The 19,229-nt window shown below is 44.3% G+C and overlaps 1 non-coding gene across 1 annotated transcript; it reads right to left on the bottom strand.

Annotated features, from left to right (window-relative positions):
* Window positions 1–18,814: 18,814 nt before the first annotated feature.
* Window positions 18,815–18,948, bottom strand: LOC133042906 (small nucleolar RNA SNORA70). Its single transcript, XR_009689611.1, has one exon. It is a non-coding gene; the product is annotated as a small nucleolar RNA SNORA70 (small nucleolar RNA).
* Window positions 18,949–19,229: the final 281 nt, after the last annotated feature.

Raw genomic sequence — 19,229 nt, 5'->3', positions numbered from 1 at the left:
CACATGTACATGTGTGAGTCGTGTCCAACTCTTTGCAACCCCATCGACTGTAGCCTGCCAGGCTCCTCGGTCCATGGAATTTTCCAGGCAAGAATACTGGGATGGGTGGTCATTTCCTTCCAATCTATGTTCTTGAATCTCCTGCATTGGCTGGCGGGTTCTTTACCAGCTGAGCCACCAGGGAAAGCTGCATTTTATATAGCCATGTATAGATGTTAATCTCAAACTCCAAATTTATCCCTCCCCACCTCTACACTTTGGTAGCCATAAGTTTGTTTTCTATGTCTCTGAGTCTGTTTCTGTTTTGTAAGTAAGTTCATTTGTATCATTTTTTAAGATTCCACATATAAGTGATATCATATGATGTCTTTCTCTGTCTGACTTACTTCACTTAGTATGATAATCTCTATTTGTATCCCTGTTGCTGCAAATGGCATTATCTCATTCTTTATTAAGACTGAGTAATACTTCATTGTATATATATATACCACGTCTTTATCCATTCATCTGTCAATGTACACTTAGGTTGCTTCCATGTCTTGGCTATTGTAAATAATGCTGCTATGAACATTGGGGTGTATGCTTCTTTTCAATTAGGGTTTTCTCCTGATATAGGGCAGCTTTCTTTCATGAGTGATTCTAGGATCTATTTTGTGGCTTTACTGTCTTCAATGTGTGGCTATCTGGGTCTCCATCACTAGCCAGATGCAACAAATGGGAAGAGAAAAGGGGGACACATCAGCTTCTTGGCACACACCACTTCTGCTCATAGTCTGTTAACTAGAAATGACAGTCACACAGTCATGCCTAATCACAAGGAAAATGGGGGTGTATATACTCTTCTTGTGCCCCAGAAGAAGATGAAACAGATTCATGGGGGATATCTGGCTGTTGTTGTTTAGTCATATTTGGCTCTTTTGCAACTCTGTGGACTGTCGCCTGCCAGACACCTCTGTTCATGGGATTTCCCGGGCAAGAACACTGGAGTGGGTTGCCATTTCCTTCTCCAGGGGATCTTCCTGACCCAGGGATCGAAACTGCTTCTCCTGCATTGGCGGGGGAATTGTTTACTGCTGAGCCACCAGGGAAGCCCTGAATATCTGCTAGTCTCTGCCATATACACATTTAGCAGGATGAAACTGAGGTCCAGGGAAGCTGAAGTGATTTGCCCAATGTGATGTAAATATTCGTAGCCATCATCCAGCATGTTGGGAGATGTGAATCCTAGCTCAGATTTGAGCAGTGAAGAAGGAGTAGGAGGAAAAGAAGTGAGAGCTGAGGGGACAAAGGGCTGGCCTTGGCACTGCCATAGAGATGCCCCACCAGGCAAATTCCCCGGGGTTTCTCACAACAGCTTTTGAATGCCCGGTGGTGGTGGTTTAGTTGCTAAGTCGTGTCTAACTCTTTGCAATCCCATGAACTGTGTAGCCCACCAGGCTCCTCTGCCCATGAATCCAGGCAAGAATATTGGAGTGGGCTGCCATTTTATTCTCAGGGGATCTTCCTGACCCAGGGATTGAACACGCATCTCCCACATTGCAGGCAGATTCTTTATCACGGAGCCACCAAGGAAGCCCTTTGAATGCTGGAGGCGAACTGAACTTCCACTTTGCTCGCCTTTCTTGCTGTTTCTTGTTTCCATTTGTGGATGCCTCTTGGGCTGCTGGTCCTGGGTGGGGGAGTTTCAGATCTCCACTGACACAAAACAACAGCACCTCTCCAGCAGCTATTGTTGCAGGCATATTGGCTGTGGGCTCAAGGAGAAAACCTTGAATCAATTTGTCTCGTGGAGGCCAAGGGCCCTTGGCTGCCTGCCCTTCACAACTTGTTAAAATGAACACTTAGACTCTGGGGGGTGCGGGGGTTGCAGCTAAACCTGAGGGGTGATTCTCACCCCGTGATCCTTTCTGCTGATTTTTTCAGGTTCAGGGATGTCAGTGTCTCAGCGCTGGGAAGGGGGAACGCTGAGCCTTCCATCTCTTTGCTTCTCCACCTGAAGTGCTTTTGAATGTAACAGTGCAGATTTGCTGGAATTTTGCCCAGATGCCTTTTCCCTCCCAGCTGGGCGCAGCCACTCTCCCAAAGTTGTTCCTTTGGGACAAGACTCTCAGAAGAAGTCCGTGGTTCCTCCTTCTCTGCGGGATGATTAGTACCCAGGTCACACATGCATCAGACACACTCTGAGGGGCTCCCCCTCCATCCTGGCCAATGGCCGACTGGACCAGCCAACGTTTTGTTTTACTTGACATGAAAGCTGGTTGAAGTTAAGCAGGAGACATGTTTTTGTTTCTTTAATAAATAAAAGTAAGGACCGAGTACATGAATAAAAGTAAAAGTCACTCCCTTGAGGTTTTCAGGCTTCCCAAAATAGTCCCAAACGTAGCCAAGGCTAATGCAGGCAGAATTTCCATGGAAAGCTTCGCTGGAGAGGAAGAGGCAGTCCCAGGGGCTGTACAAACAGGCCGCCGTCCCCCCCCCACCCCTTCCCGTCTCAGTCACTGGGCGTTTAGGAAACAGGTTTTTGAGCTCGCATTCATTTTCTGGTTTGAGATAAAGGCAGCAGAGGCAGCAGCAATATTTATTTATTGTGGAATCCAATTTGGGGGCCACAGGCAGATGGGTGAAGTGGATTTATGATGGAATTAGTGGGGGGAAATTTGTCCCTGTCAGTGAGTGCAGATTTCCTTAAAGAAAAGAAAGATGGGGTGAGAAAATTATACAAGGTAAACTGATGTTAAAAAAGAAATCTGCTTAACCCAAATTTATCCGTGAACAGAAGCAAACCAGTGATTGCCTATGTACAGAGCAGGATCTGGGGAGGAAGTTTGGGTTACGAAGGGTCACATATGCAGTTTTGGGGGTGATGGATATTGTTGATTATGTTTATTGTTATGATGGTTCAGTGACTCTATATATGTAGCTTTAAATATGTACACTTTATGATATGTTGGTTATACCTCAATAACAAGAGTGTTGTTGTTACTGTAGTTTAGTTGCTCAATTGTGTCCATCTCTTTTTGACTCCATGAACTGTAGCCCTCCAGGCTCCTCCGTCCAAGGGATTTTGCAGCCAAGAATACTGGAGTAGGTTACCATTTCCTTCTTCAGGGTCTTCCTGACCCAGGGATTGAACCTGTGTCTCCTGCTTGGCAGATGGATTCTTTTCCATTGCACCACCTGGGTAGTCCCCAATAATGGAACAGGAAATGGCAACCTACTCTAGTAGTCTTGCCTGGAAAACTCCATGGATAGAGGAGCCTGGAGAGCTACAGTCCATGGGATTACAAAGAGTCTGACATGACCAATCAAGTACGCATGCATACCTCAATAAAACTTTTAATAAAAACAAAAATAAATCAAATCTTAAAAAAAATCTGTTTTAAAAGTAGCCTTTTCCTCTTCTGAATAATTGATTACTTATGAAAAAGGTGTGCTGATTAACAGAAAGAAACTGTCTTCCAGCAATTTTAGTGTCTCCCCAGTGAGGGGGCTATCCCAGCAGACAGCATGCCTGTGGATAGCTCACCTTGTCCACCTGTGTGTGTGTGTGTGTGTGTGTGTGTGTGTGCGCGTGTGTGTGTGTTAGTTGCTTAGTTGTGTCCGACTCTTTGCGACCCCTTGGACTAGTCCGCCAGGCTCCTCTGTCCCTGGAATTCTTTAGGCAAGCATACTGGAGTGGATTGCCATTCCCTTTTCCAGGTCCACCAGTAGCCGTGGCCAACTTTGTCTTCTTGAGCAAAATGGTCCAAGGAATTAGTAATTGTCTGCTTAGCAAACTTTACTGAAGTTCAGGGTTTTAGGGAGACTACTAGCAATGTGAGAGAAAAAGAACACCACCAATTAGGGTGGTTGCACCCCTCCTGCTGTTGGGCACCCTAGAAGTTGTCATGGCTTGCAGTTTCAGGAATACTGGTTTGAAAATAAGCACTAATGTTTTTTTCATTGGGGCGGGCAGGAAGGTGATGGTAGTGTTTTTTAGTTATTAAAAATCCAGCTCTGCTTAGGCAAGAGTGCATAGTTGCTTTAAAACATTAAAAAAAATGAATCTGTTCTTCACTAAGTCAAGGTGATTTTCAAAAAAGTTCAAAAAGCAAGATGAGAAAATCCTCTGAGGGGTACCTAAGCTGAATAAAAATTAAATGTTGTTCCCTGCCATTTCAAGACATGACTTGATTTTTCTCCTGTGCCCTAACTTGGATGGATGTGCATGCAGGCAGTGGCAGCGCTACATATGTGTGTGTTCACAGTTGGGAGGGATTGTATTATGTACACATGTGCATGTGTGCTAAGTCACTTCATCTGTGTCTGACTCTATGTGACGCTATGGACTGTAGCCCACCAGCCTCCTCTGTTCATGGGATTCTTCAGGCAAGAATACTAGGGTGGGTTGCCCTGCCCTCCTCCAGGGGATCTTCCCAACCCAGGGATCAAACCCAGGTCTCCTGCATTGCAGGTGGATTCTTTACCACTAGCACCGCCTGAGAAGTCCCATGACCTATCAGAAACTTGTCCAAATCCTCTGTTTAAAAGACAGAAAAGAACAAATCAGAACGGACCGTGATTTAAAGTATTATTTTAATGTGTACTTTTCTGTGGCTCAGAAAATAAAGAAACCGCCTGCAATGCAGGAGACCTGAATTTGATCCCTGGGTTGGGAAGATCTCCTGAAGGGGGGCATGGTAACCCGCTCCAGTATTCTTGCCTGGAGGATCCCATGGACAGAGGAGACTGGCGGGTTACAGTCCACGGGGTCGCAAAGAGTGGGACACGACCGAGCGACAGCACAGCATGCTTTTCTGTGGGCCAAAAATCATGGCATGAAGGGACTTTTAGGAGCAAATCCCCCCAAAGTCATCTCTGCTTGTAGTTGGGGGAGGGGAGGAGAGGTCAGCAGGGGCTGGGATGAGGGGATCATCCTTTCCCACTCATTGGCTAAGTTAGGCTTTACATGGAGAGGTGCTTGTTCACAGAAACTGAAATTGGACCCCTGGTCTTTCTTCAGAAGTTTGGTAGTCCTGCTTAGTGAGGTGGTCAAGCATCTGATGGTATAAGAGACACAGTATTGTCATTGTCATTTATTTCCTTTGAAATAATGGGGTAAATGTAGAAGAGCTCATAACTGAAAAATAATACAAGGTGTATTTTTGTTCTCTAGTCTTCAAAGTAGTTTTACAAGGAATTTTTCATTACTTAAATTTTTCAAACAAAATATAATCATGATTACTCAATTTTTTTTTTTTTTTTTTGTAGCCAAGAAAAAAAACTTCTGCATTGCAAAGGAAAGTTCTACTTGGGCCAGAAGTGTGTGTTTACCCATGACGTGCTGAAACTCTGAGATTCTGTGAAAATGTCCATTTTTCATGCTTCTAGTGTGGTTGCCTTTTGGGTTCAATTTTAACTACATACACACTTAAAAGGGGGATGCGATCCTGTTTTAATGCCCAAACCGTTGTATTTGTTTTGCTGGAAGAATACAGTGTCTCTCAAGGAATGTTTTAGTCTCATGAGAGGAACATTTCACTGTAAATGTTCAACAACTCATATGCACTAGTGAATTCATGTCTATGTAATGGGAATACCTCTGGGTAAATGGTATAAAAAATCATTTTATAAAGGAGATTATTTAACAGTACATCAGACTTTCAAATGTTAGTGTACCCTGGCAGTGCACCTGTTGTATAAAGCAATGTGTCCTTTTATGTAATCCCTCCTTTTATTACATCCCTCCTTTCAAGGTTTCTGCCATAGAATCATAAGTTGCAGCAAACGAGCGCATCTTTACTATATGCTGTGCCTTTTAAACTTCACGGACCTTGATTTTATCCCCACCCAGTCTTCATCTTTCTGACCTGTGCCCATAAAGAAGTTTCTTTCCATCCCAGTAACAGTTTCTGCTGTCTTCAGACCAGTGTACCTGCATCACGGGTAATTAGAATCATGGGCTGTTGCCTGTTTTGGAAGACACTTAGATGTCACTCCTAATTTATAGTCAAAGGGATTGAGCCCAGATTGGTGAAGGGACTTCTCCTACCTCAGTGTGAAAATACATATTACCTCCTTTGTTGTCTAAATACTTCCCAAGGCTCTTGCCACCTCTCTCTCCCTGCAGCCAGTGCCCCCTTCAACCTCCATCACTTTCTCTTTGGACACTAGTATAACAGCCTCTTGTTTGGCCTTTCCCGATCTTCCCTTGCCCACTTTACCCTGGCTTGTCCTACTTGAGGTAGACTCATCAGTCTAAAATATGACTATGGCTGCTGCCACTTCTGTGCTAGGGTACCCGTTACCTTCAAAGTGGATGCCAAGTTTCTTAGCCCAGTGCACCAGCCGCTCTGTGACTTCACCCCTGTCCATCTCTCTAGCCTGACTTCCCAACCTTTCCTCTTCACTCTTCATGCTCCCTTAATATTAAACCACGTGCAGTGCCCCCACCCCGCATCCACACCACCACACTATCACTCACCTGTGTGTGAGGTATTCCTGTATCTGTCTGATGTTTTGAGTGGCAAGTCAATGAAACCAACCCTGGTTCATTTAGGCAGAAAAGAGGCTTATGGAGAGGCCGTTGCATGGCTCACAGAATTACCATAGGGGCTGAAGAACTAGGTCAGAGGCTACTCAGATGAAGCTGAAGTTCAAATCATGCTCCCGAGCAGGTCCACAGAGCTTGCACTGCGATGGCCCCCACGTTGCAGCCGGCTCTGCTGCACCCTGATTCTGAGGGGGAGGCGGCTGCCCATTGTCACAATGCTCATGGAAGCTGGACCTTGACACGGTGGCTTTTAATGCCAGAGAGAGTTTTTTGGTGATCTTTATTTCTTTGTGTCACTAGCTCTCAATTTAGCATTTTTTGGCACCTGTGTCTGCTTCTCCAAGCCTAAGTCACATGCTTGTCCCTGTATGCACGGGGGAGAGAAAGTATCAGCAGGGTTCACTATGCTGGGAATCCTGCAAAGCTTCAAAAGGAGGGAAATTCCCCAAACAAAGGGAGTTCAGATGCTTCAGAGGCAGAAGAGTGACAATTGTCCAGTAGGATTCCTTAGCCTTTATGAGCTGCCCAACGTCTGTTCATGGCTTACTTTCATGTGCCATCAAACTTTATTCATCTTTATTCATTATTGCTCATGTTTTAACATAAGCACATGTGTCTTTGCCTCAAGGAAATCTTCCCTTGCACACAGGTTTTGGTTTGTTTCTCCTTTGGCCTTTGGGGTCTATTTATGCCTTATCACTTCTGAAAATTTATTATGTTCCTATATAGGTAATTGTGTCCACCTCTTGTTTTTTAAGGCTTCCCACGTGGCTCAGTGGTAAAGAACCCGCCTGCCAATGCAGGAGATACAGGAGATGTGGGTCTGATCCCTGGGCTGGGAAGATTCCCTGGAGAAGGAAATGGCAACCCACACCAGTGTTCTTGCCTGGAAAATCCCATGGACACAGGAGCTTGGTGGGCCGCAGTTCATGGGATCACAAAGAGTCGACTGAGCATGCACGTATACACTTGTTTTTAACCCCCTCCTCCTTCTGAGGGTAGGGACTGTGCATTAGGTATCTTTGGTACCCAGTGTGTACTATAGGGTTTGATGAATTCATTCATTCATTTGTTCACTGTTTGTTGAACGGAATGGAACTGAATTGCTGAAGATTACATAAGGAACTGGTGCCAGAGGTGGGAGTAAAACTCAAGTCTCTTGAGTTCAGTGTTTGTAAGATAACAGAAAGAGGCACATCCCTCCTTTCCTTTCTTCCATTGAATTCTTATTGATTCCCTCCACTGTTTAGATTCTGCCAGTCTTCATCATTCCCAGAGGATTCCTTTCCCAATCATTGCCAGGGCAAATGGTTTAAGGAACCCAGATCTGTTGATTGGTAGATTGTGGCCCTATCCTGGATGTGGAAGAGACAAATGCAGAGAACTTTTAGGAAAATAGATGCAGCTACAGTTTGGCTCGGAATGATCATGCCTCAAATTGAATTAGGCTTCCTTGGAGCAGAAGGTCTAAAAGATCAATGCTTTGGCCCGTGGACTTGCTGGCCAAGAAGTGCATGCATTTTTAAGAGAAACATAAACACGGCTCATGTTGGTCATACGGCAGCTTGGGTAGATGGATTCATACTTCATCAGACAGTTGGTCCCTGGGTAGAAATGTGGGCCAAGGGCCAGGAGATCCCTATTCAGTTTCCAGTTAAGTCATCTCTGTTTATTTCTCACAAGATACATATTTAGAAAAAATTGAAATTAAAACGTCATGCTTAAAACACTCTATAGTAAACAGAGGTTTTAAAAGAAGAGCTGCTGCCAGCAGCACTTTTTGTTAAAGCTGTATCCAGTTTAAAGTTTATTTTATACCCAGGATACAGAATGGGGTGCAGAGTGCTGCAGAAGTCACCATCCGTCTGATCAGACATTTCGGCAGGACCTTTCCCTGAACAGGATACTCACAGGCTTGGGGGCTGGCTTTGGGCATTGATGGATGTGAGAGGGTGCACACGTGGGGTCCTGGACGCTACATGGATGCCTCTACAGCCCTTTCCTTTCTGCTGGGCTCTGCAAGTCCTGCTGATTTTATCTGTTAAGTATCTCCTTTCTATTCATCTCCTCCCCTCCCCTGGTCCTGGTCCCATACCTGTCACCTCCTGGTTTGTCTCTCTGTGTTCCTTATTGCCTCTATCCAAGCAATCCTGACCATTTTTTTTGCACCACCTTCTCGGCTTCATATACATCTGTGGTCTCCTGTTGCTCTTAGAATAAGGCAAAAATGTGTAACATGGCCCAAGCCCTTAGATCTGGTCCCTCCTGGCTCTCTGGCTTAGCCTGCCATCTGCCGCTATAGTCCACGCTTTCTCTAGGGCAGCCATACTGTGTTCGTCTTAGGGGTCACTTCCTTAGGAAACTCTTCCCTACCTTCTTACCCACAGTGAGACCCGCCTTGTTTATCCTCCTACTCCAGGGCAAGAACATGCTTTTCCTTTTCAGCATTTATCATCATTTGAACTTGCATATTTATTTCTGTGATTATTTGAATAATCTTTTTGTCTTTCCTACCACTAAACCATACATGCATCGAGCACTTACTGCATATTAGGCAATTTCTAAGTCCTTTCAAAACAATAGCATTTTTAATACTCATAAAACCTGAGGAAGTGTGTCCTTCTTGAGGGCTTAAGTAACTTGCTCACAGCCACACAGCTAGCTAGCATAGAGACAGGATTTGAACCCAGGCAGTCTTGCCCCAAGATACAAAGACTTAATCAGGACACTGCATTGCTTACTTAGTAGATAAAGATTTCTCATTTCTGTTTCTTTATTGCCCATTTAAGAGCCCTTTTCAGACATGCTGTACTGAAATGAAAATTTGATGCTGTAGATATGCTGTTGTGGTGGGCAGAATGATGTCCTTTCCACCTCCCCCTCCTTCTCACAAGACACTCACATTCTACACCCTGCAACCCATGAATAAATCATATTGCATGGTAATGGGAAATTAGGGCTGTAGATGAAATTAAGGTTATTAATCTGATGACCTTGAGTGAAGTAGATTATTCTGTATTTGCCTAGTGGTCCTGATGCAATCACAAAGGCTCTTCAAGTGAAAGAGGAAGGCAGGATAGCCAGTGTGAAGGAGATGCAGTGTAAGAAAGACTCGAGTGCCATTGCTGGCTTTGAAGTTGGAAGAGGGCCATGAGCCAAGGAATATGGGCAGCCTCTTGGAGCTGGAAAAGGCACGGAAACAGATCCTTCCCCAGAACGTGAGAAGGAACGCAGCCCTGCCAACACTTTGCTTTCAGTCCATTGAAGCCCATTTCAGACTTCTCACTCCCAGGACAAGAAGATTATAAATTTGTGTTATCTTAAGCTACTAAGTTTATGGTAATTTGTTACAGCAACAATAGAAAACTAATACAGTGAATACAGCCATGCACACGTGTGTGTGTGTGTGTGTGTGTACGTCTATATATACATGCGTACACACCCATCTTAAAGGAGATCAGTCCTGGGTGTTCATTGGAAGGACTGGTGCTGAAGCTGAAACTCCAGTACTTTGGCCACCTCATGCGAAGAGTTGACTCATTGGAAAAGACCCTGATGCTGGGAGGGATTGGGGGGCAGGAGGAGAAGGGGACGACAGAGGATGAGATGGCTGGATGGCATCACTGACTCAATGGGCATGAGTTTGAGTAAACTCCGGGAGTTGGTGATTGACAGGGAGGCCTGGCGTGCTGCGATTTATGGGGTCGCAAATAGTCGGACACGACTGAGCCACTGGACTGAACTGAACTGAACACACAATTGAATATCTTGAATGTACTATATAGATATCTGTGATTTATACATAAAATAAATCATCATCCAGGAACCTTTTCCCCTTGATGGTGGTATTTTTCTCTGTTAAGAATGCATATACTGGGCTATAAGAATCATCTCTCGTTTTGATCACTACTCAAGCTCCTGTTCCTGACATAGCGCCTGGCACATAGTAGGCACTCAATAAATATTTGTTGACTGAATGAGAGAATGAATAAGTGGATGAATGACTTTGAATGACTTGAATTAAGTAGCCAGCTAATGGACAATGAAAAGGGTTAACAGGTCCATGTTGGAAGTGAGTGAATCAATGTTTTTTAATAACTGCGAGACTGGCATTGTGAATGTTGTTCTATCCACAAATTTATCAATGTCCAAGGGCACCTATACTCTTGCCTGGGAAATCTCCTGGACAGAGGAGGCTGGCAGGCTACAGTCCATGGGGTCACAAAAGAGTCAGATATGACATAGTGACTAAACAACAACAATAAGAACAAGAGCACCTGTTCAGTTCGGTTGCTCAGTAGTGTTTAACTCTTTGTGACCCCATGGACTGCAGCACGCCAGGCTTCCCTGTTCATCACTAACTCCTGGAGCTTGCTCAAACTCATGTCCATTGAGTTGGTGATGCCATCCAACCATTTCATCCTCTGTTGTCCCCTTCTCTTCCTGCCTTCAATCTTTCCCAGCATCAGGATCTTCTCCAAAGAGCTGGCTCTTCATATCAAGTGGCCAAAGTACTGGAACTTCAGCTTCAGGACCAGTCCTTCCAATGAATATTCATGGTTGATTTCCTTTAGGATTGAACTGGTTTGAACTCCTTGCAGTCCAAGTGACTCGCAAGGGTCTTCTCCAGCACCACAGTTTGAAAGCATCAATTCTTTGGTGCTCAGCCTTCTTTATGATCCAACTCTCGAATCCATACATGACTACTGGAAAAACCATAGCTTTGACTCTACAAACCTTTGTTGGCAAGGTAATGTCTCTGCTTTTAAATACGCTGTCTAGGTTTGTTATAGCTTTTCTTCCATGGAACAAGTGTCTTTTAATTTCATACTGCAGTCACCATCTGTAGTGATTTTGGAACCCAAGAAAATAAAGTCTCTCACTGTTTCCATTGATTCCCCATCTATTTGCCATTAACTGATGGGACCAGATACCATGATCTTTGTTTTTTGAATGTTGAGTTCAGCTTTTTCACTCTCCTCTTTCACTTTCACCAAGAGGCTTTTTTTAAGCTCCCCTTTGCTTTTTACTGTAAGAGTGGTGTCATCTGCATATTTGAGGTTATTGATATTTCTCCTGGCAATCTTGATTCCAGTTTGTGCTTCATCCAGCCCAGCATTTCACATGATGTACTCTGCAATAAGTTAAATAAGCAAAGTGACAACATACAACCTTGACGTACTCCTTTCCCAAATGGATTCAGTCCATTGTTCCATGTCCAGTTCTAACTGTTGCTTCTTGACCTGCATACAAATTTCTTAGTGGCAAGTAAGGTGATCTGGTATTCTCATCTTTTGAAGAATTTTTCACAGTTTATTGTGATCCACATAGTCAAAGGCTTTAGCATAGTCAGTGAAGTAGAAGTAGATGATTTTCTGCAATTCTCTTGCTTTTTCTATTATCCAGAGGATGTTGGCAATTTGATCTCTGGTTCCTCTCCCTTTTCTAAATCCAGTTGAACATTTGGAAGTTCTCAGTTCACCTACTGTTGAAGCCTAGCTTGGAGAATTTTGAGCATTACTTTGCTAGCATGTGAGATGAGTGAAATTGTGTGGTAGTTTGAACATCCTTTGGCATTGCCTTTCCTTGGGATTGGAATGAAAACTGACCTTTTCCAGTCCTGTGGCCAGTGCTGAGCTTTCCAAATTTGCTGGCACATTGACTGTAGCACTTTCACAGCATCATCTCTTAGTATTTGAAACAGCTCAACTGGACTTCCATCACCTCCACTAGTTTTGTTTGTAGTGATGCTTCCTAAGCCCCACTTGACTTCACACTCCAGGATGTCTGACTTTAGGTGAGTGATCACACCATCATGTTTATCTGGGTCATGAAGATATTTTATGTATAGTTCTTCTGTTTATTCTATTTATCTCTTCTTAATATCTTCTGCTTCTGTCAGGGCCATAATATTTCTGTCCTTTATCGAGCCTATTTTTGCATAACATGTTCCCTTGGTATCTCTAATTTTCTTGAGGAGATCTCTAGTCGTTCCCATTCTATTGTTTTCCTCTATTTCTTTGTATTGTTCACTGAGGAAAGCTTTCTAATCTCTCCTTGCTATTCTTTGGAACTCTGCATCCAGATGAATATATCTTTTCTTTTCTCCTTTGTCTTTTGCTTCTTTTATTTTCTTAGGTATTTGTAAGCCTTCTTCAGAGAACCATTTTGCCTTCTTGCTTTTCTTTTCCTTAGGGATGGTTTTGATCACTGCCTCCCATACAATGTTATGAACCTCTACCTACAGTTCCTCAGACACTGTCTATCAGATCTAATCCCATGAATCTGTCTGTCACTTCCACTGTATAATTGTAAGGGATTTGATTTAGGTCTGAATGGTCTAATGGCTTTACCTACTTTCTTCATTTTAAGTTTGAATTTGGCAATAAGGATTTCATGATCTGAGCCACAGTCAGCTCCAGATCTTGTTTTTGCTGACTGTATAGAGTTTCTCCATCTTCAACTGCAAAGACTATAATCAGTCTGATTTTGATATTGACCATCTGCTGATGTCCATGTGTAGAGTCATCTTTTGTGTTGTTGGAAGAGGGTGTTTGCTATGACCAGTGCATTCTCTTGGCAAAACTCTGTTAACCTTTGCCCTGCTTCAGGTTGTACTCCAAAGCCAAACTTCCCTGTTACTCCAGGTATCTCTTGACTTCCTACTTTTGCATTCCAGTCCCCTATCATGAAAAGGACATCTTTTTTTTGGTGTTATTTCTAGAAGGTCTTGTAGGTCTTCATAGAACCGTTCAGCTTCTTCGGCATTAGTGGTTGGGGCATAAACTTGGATTACTGTGATACTGAATGGTTTACTCGGAAAAGAACAGAGATCATTCTGTTGTTTTTGTGATTGTCCCCAAGTACTGCATTTCAGACTCTTATGTTCAGTTTGAGGGCTACTGCCTTTCTTCTAAGGGATTCTTGCCCACAGTGGTAGATATAATGGTCATCAGAATTAAATTTGCCCATTCTGGTCCATTTTAGTTCACTGATTCCTAAAATGCCGATGTTTACTCTTACCATCTCCTGTTTGACTTCCAATTTACCTTGATTCATGAACCTAACATTCCAGGTTCCTATGCTATATTGTTCTTTACAGCATCGGACTTTAGTTTCACCACTAGACACATCCACAGCTGGGCACTGTTTCCACTTTGACTCAGCCTCTTCACTTCTGGAAATATTTCTCTGCTCTTTTTCAGTAGCATATTGAGCACCTACCAGCCTGGGGAGTTCATCTTTTGTGTCATATCCTTTTGCCTTTACATACTGTCCATTGGGTTCACAAGGCAAGAATGCTGAAATGGTTTACCATTCCCTTCTCCACTGAACCATGTTTTGTCATAACTCTCCACCGTGGCCTATCTGTCTTGGGTGGCCCTTCATGGCCTGGCTCGTAGTTTCATTGAGTTACACAAAGCTGCGATCCATGTGATCAGTTTGGTTCATTTTCTGTGATTGTGGTTTTCATGCTGTCTGCCCTCTGATGGATAAGGCTTGTGGAAGCTTCCTGATAGGAAGGACTGGTCAAGGGCTTCCCAGGTGGCGCTAGTGGTAAAGAACTTGCCTGCCAAAGCAGGAAACTAAAGAGACTCTCTGGGTTGGTAAGATCCCCTGGAGAAGGGAATGGCAAACCACTCCAGTATTCTTGCCTGGAGAATCCTATGGACAGAGGAGCCTGGTAGGTCCATGGGGTAAAGACAAGACTGAAGCGATTTAGCATGGCCTTGGTGGAATTGATGGGCGGGGCCATGCTCAGTAAATCTTTAATCCAATTTTCTGCTAATGGGTGGGGCTGTGTTCCCTCCCTGTAGTTTGACCTGAGGCCAAGTTTGATAGGGGTAATGGCAGGACTCCCCTGGTGGTTCAGACAGTAAAGTGTCTGCCTGCAATGTGGGAAACCTGGTTTCGACCCCTGGGTCGGGAAGATCCCCTAGAGAAGGAAATGGCAACTCACTCCAGTATTCTTGCCTAGAAAATCCCATGGACGGAGGAACCTGGTAGGCTATAGTCCACGAGGTTGCTAAGAGTCAGACACGACTGAGCTTTTTCTTTTTTTTAATGACAGTAATGGCAACCTCCTTCAAAAGGACTTATGCCAGCATGCATGCCACCCAGGACTGTTGTATTCTGTGCCCCTGACTCCAAGGCAGGCTACTGTTGACCCACGCCTCTGCCAGACACTCCGGGACACTTGCAGGCAAGTCTAGCTCAGATTCTTGTGGCATCACTGCTCCTTTCTCTTGGGTCCTGATGTGCACAAGGTTTTGCTTGTATGTGTTTTGTAGTGCTGGGTTAAAGTGATCAAGGCACCAGCAAAAGGGGCTTGCCAGTGTTGGCTCTGGGGTGTGCTGTGAGCAATGGTAGGCAAACAGCCTCAGTCTGCCTGAAGTCTGGGGGATAAGTGGATGAAGTAGCCTCACATTCAGGAAAAGGAATCATGATGTATTGTGAATCACATAAAACTCCATTTATCCATAATCAGGCTTTCTACATATCAGGCTCTTTCTCTGCACTATGCAGAAATCCCAGGTGGAGCCAAGAGCTTCAGTGAGAGTGTTAGTTGCCCAGTTGTGTCTTACTGTTTGCGACCCCTTGGATTGTAGCCCACCATCCTCCTCTGTCCATGGGATTCTCCAAGAAAGAATACTGGCGTGGGTGGCCATTTTCTTTTCCCGGGGATTTTCCTGACCCAGGGATAGAACCTGAGTCTCCTGTATTGTAGGCAGATTCTTTACCGTCATAGCCACCAGGGGCTTCAAGGGGCAGATGCTAACTCTCTTCCCATCCACCTGTCAAGTGTTCATTTGGGAGGAGTTTCCAGGGCTCAGATTTTGGTGACCTTGCTTTGACAAGAGAACCCACACCCCGCTGTGGTTTCCTGCCCACCTCCCTGCTCTCGGGAAGGTGATAGGCTCTTCCTGGAGCCTGCTCTGTGTCTGTCTTTCGGTGATGACGGGAGCACTACAGTCCTTTGGATGACAGGCCACGCTGGCTTTGGCTCTGCCCCTGGCGCTGATGAGTTGAGTGCATTCCTTTCTGGCTCTCCTAGAGATGCTATGTGGGACGGTCAGGCAGAACCAACCCATCGGGGTGAATCTATGGGGATGAAGTGCGGAATGTGCTGAGCTCTGCACTCGCATGCCAGCGGGGACTGGGCAGAGTCTGCAGGACTGTGGGGAGGGGGCTGGGGGTCTTTGGGGGAGGCGGCCAGGATGGGAGTGGGGCACAGTGCAGCAGAGGAGGACTCTGGGGGAGGAATTTCTCAGGCGCCTCTGAGTGATGGTCTTAGAGCCTTGCTTGGCAGAATCTGTCACTTTGCTTGATCTTACCACATGGCAGTGCTGGTCTCCAGGGCCTACGCATAGCTAACAAGGAACACTTGTCTGGCATTCATGCTTACAAATAACTTTCTGTGTAAGATCGCAGGACGGTGAGTCTTGAAAGGGGTCTGGCCTCATCTCTCTGTGGTTGTTCTGTTTCCATATCATAGCCATGGTTGATTCCAATGCCTACTATGTACGATGATAACACCAAACACAAACATTTGGATTGCATTTTCCATTCAATGTATTTTTTTACTTCCATTAGCTAATTCATATCCAATCCTGGATCTTATTCTTTCATTTTTCAGATGAGAAATCTAAAGTTTAGCAAAGCACACAAACATACATTATTTATTCATTAGGCTATGAAAATAATAGTCTGATCCACCAAAGAATAATATGTATGCAATATAAGCACTTATATTCCTTTAATTCCCAGAGCACTGGGGGTAGGCATGATTATTGCTCTCAGTTGACAGTTGTGAAAATTGGGGTGCAAGGTGGCTAGCAATATGCCCAAACTCAGACAGCTACTAAGATAAAGCAGGATTTGAACTCAGGGAACCTGGCTTCATAAACTATAGCTTCAATCCTGTGCATTCAGCATCCCTACACAGTGGGTATTCCCAGTGCTTGAATTCCACACCCTTCTTTCATCTCTACTATGGTACCTTTCTATGCCAAGCAATTTGAGAAGGAAGATGACACTGTTTCTGCTTCTAGTTTGGGTGGAGGAGTAAGGTGTGAACCAAGAGACTTTTCAGGGCAGAGTTCAGTTTGGATCAGTCGTGTCCGACTTTTTGTGACCCCATGGACTGCAGCACGCCAGGCCTCCCTGTCCATCACCAACTCCCAGAGCCTACCCAAACTCATGTCAGTTGAGTCGGTGATGCCATCCAACTATCTCATCCTCTGTCATCCCCTTCTCCTCCCGCCTTCAATCTTTCCCAGCATTAAGGTCTTTTCAAATGAGTCGGCTCTTCGTATCAGTGGCCAAAGTATTGGAGTTTCAACTTCAACATCAGTCCTTCCAATGAACATTCAGGACTGATTTCCTTTAAGATGAACTGGTTGGATCTCCTTGCTGTCCAAGGGAATCTCAAGAGTCTTCTCCAATACCACAGTTCAAAAGCATCAATTCTTCAGCACTCCTCTTTATAGTCCAACTCTCACATCCATACGTGACTACTAGAAAAACCATAGCCTTGACTAGACAGACCTTTGTTGACAAAGTAATGTCTATGCTTTTTAATATGCTGTCTAGGTTGGTCATAACTTTCCTTCCAAGGAGTAAGTGTCTTTTTATTTCATGGCTGCAGTCACCATCCACAGTGATTTTGGAGCCCCCCAAAAGAAACTTTGCCACTGTTTCCACTGTTTCCCCATCTATTTGTCATGAAGTGATGGGACTGGATGCCATAATCTTAGTTTTCTGAATGTTGAGCTTTAAGCCAACTTTTTCACTCTCCTCTTTCACTTTCATCAAGAAGCTCTTTAGTTCTTCTTCACTTTCTGCCATAAGGGTGGTGTCATCTGCATATCTGAGGTTATTGATATTTCTCCCAGGAATCTTGATTCCAGCTTGTACTTCCTCCAGCCCAGCATTTCTCATGATGTACTCTGCATATAAGTTAAATAAGTAGGGTGACAATATACAGCCTTGAGGTACTCCTTTTCCTATTTGGAACCAGTCTGTTGTTCCATGTCCAGTTCTAACTGTTGCTTCCTGACCTGCATACAGATTTCTCAAGAAGCAGGTCTGGTATTCCCATCTGTTTAAGAATTTTCCACAGTTTATTGTGATCCACACAGTCAAAGGCTTTGGCATAGTCAATAAAGCAGAAATAGATGTTTTTCTGGAACTCTCTTGCTTTTTCGATGACATAGTGGATGTTGGCAATTTGATCTCTGGTTCCTCTGCCTTTTCTAAAACCAGCTTGAACATCTGGAAGTTCACGGTTCACGTATTGTTGAAGCCTGGCTTGGAGAATTTTGAGCATTGCTTTGCTAGTGTGTGAGATGAGTGCAATTGTGTGGTAGTTTGAGTATTTTTTGCCACTGCCTTTCTTATGGATTGGAATGAAAACTGACTTTTTCCAGTCCTGTGGCCACTGCCGAGTTTTCCAAATTTGCTGGCATATTGACTGCAGCACTTTCACAGCATCATCTTTTAGGATGCAGAGGTCAAGCGGAGCTCTGAGTGATCATGAAGAATGGTCCAGGAGACTTATTCCCTGTTGTATTCATAGCCCCTTCCCTGTGGATCTTACTCATGTTGGCCTCCCAGACCCAAAGTCTCTCATAAATGGAGTAGCTCTTGCAGTTGTCCTGGATTAGTCATTTTGACCTTGGATTTGAGGGTTTGGGGACCATGCCTCTGCAATATTTTCTCTTAGAAAACACAGAGGTTGTTGGCAAGCAAACTGCTCAAAAGAAATATCCTGAACTGTCTTGTACCAGGTGCCTGAAGACAGAGACCCTATGGATTTTAGCTTTCCTTTTGCTGGTGTCTTGGGATTTGGAAGGATCATATCTTGCTGTCAGTTCTAGGAGCTGCTTTTTCTTTTCTCTCTTTTCTTTTACAGGAAAGTAAGATTTATTGGTGGGTGTGAGTAAGGAAGGAACAAGACAATTAGGGATATATTTGACCCCTGCAGGCATCCAGGATGAGTTGCTTTCCTGTCACCATAATTTCAAATTCATCTGCATTAAATTTAGTAAGTCTCCACTTCTTGGAGATATGAATCTTCTGGCGGCCAGGGAACTTGAACTTGGCCCTGTGTGGGGCCTCAGTCACACGCTCCTTGTCTTCCAGCTTGGTGCAGGTGGACATTATGATTTGGACGGTGAGGACCCTGGCCACTGTGTCCTGGGACTTTCCAAGGGCACCCTGCATACCTGTCTGGACCCTAGATTGGGGACAGTGTGCCAGACATAAATGTCCACTGGAAATGACTGTCTCCAAGGTCTCTTAGAGCTCTCCCTACATATCACAGTCTGCATACACCACCAAGGAGGCTGCTCTTTGCAGCCATTGCACATGGGCCACCATGGGGAAAAGAGGTCAGTTGGCTTAACTGGTTGCAAATAGGTGCTCCCTTCTCTAATCCTGGATTGAACACAGCACTCAATGGTTGCTTTCTCTCAGCCACTAGCCCAAATTTAGCCTTGACTACTACCTCCCTTTGGGCTTCATTTTATAAATTGAAATGCCATCTTTGCCTATATTTTGAAAACTCCAAATTGGAATATGTAGGTCTGGCATGTAATGATCTAAAATATTTGAAATTAGAGATGTCTTCAATTTCTTAAACATTTAGTGACTACCACACCACCACCATAATTTTTCTGGAATCCCTACACTCTGG

This window comes from Dama dama, chromosome 21 (genome assembly GCF_033118175.1).
Source record: "Dama dama isolate Ldn47 chromosome 21, ASM3311817v1, whole genome shotgun sequence".
Taxonomy (NCBI): domain Eukaryota; kingdom Metazoa; phylum Chordata; class Mammalia; order Artiodactyla; family Cervidae; genus Dama; species Dama dama.
The sequence above is the reverse complement of the archived record's forward strand: the minus strand, read 5'-3'. Positions and strand labels throughout refer to the sequence as shown.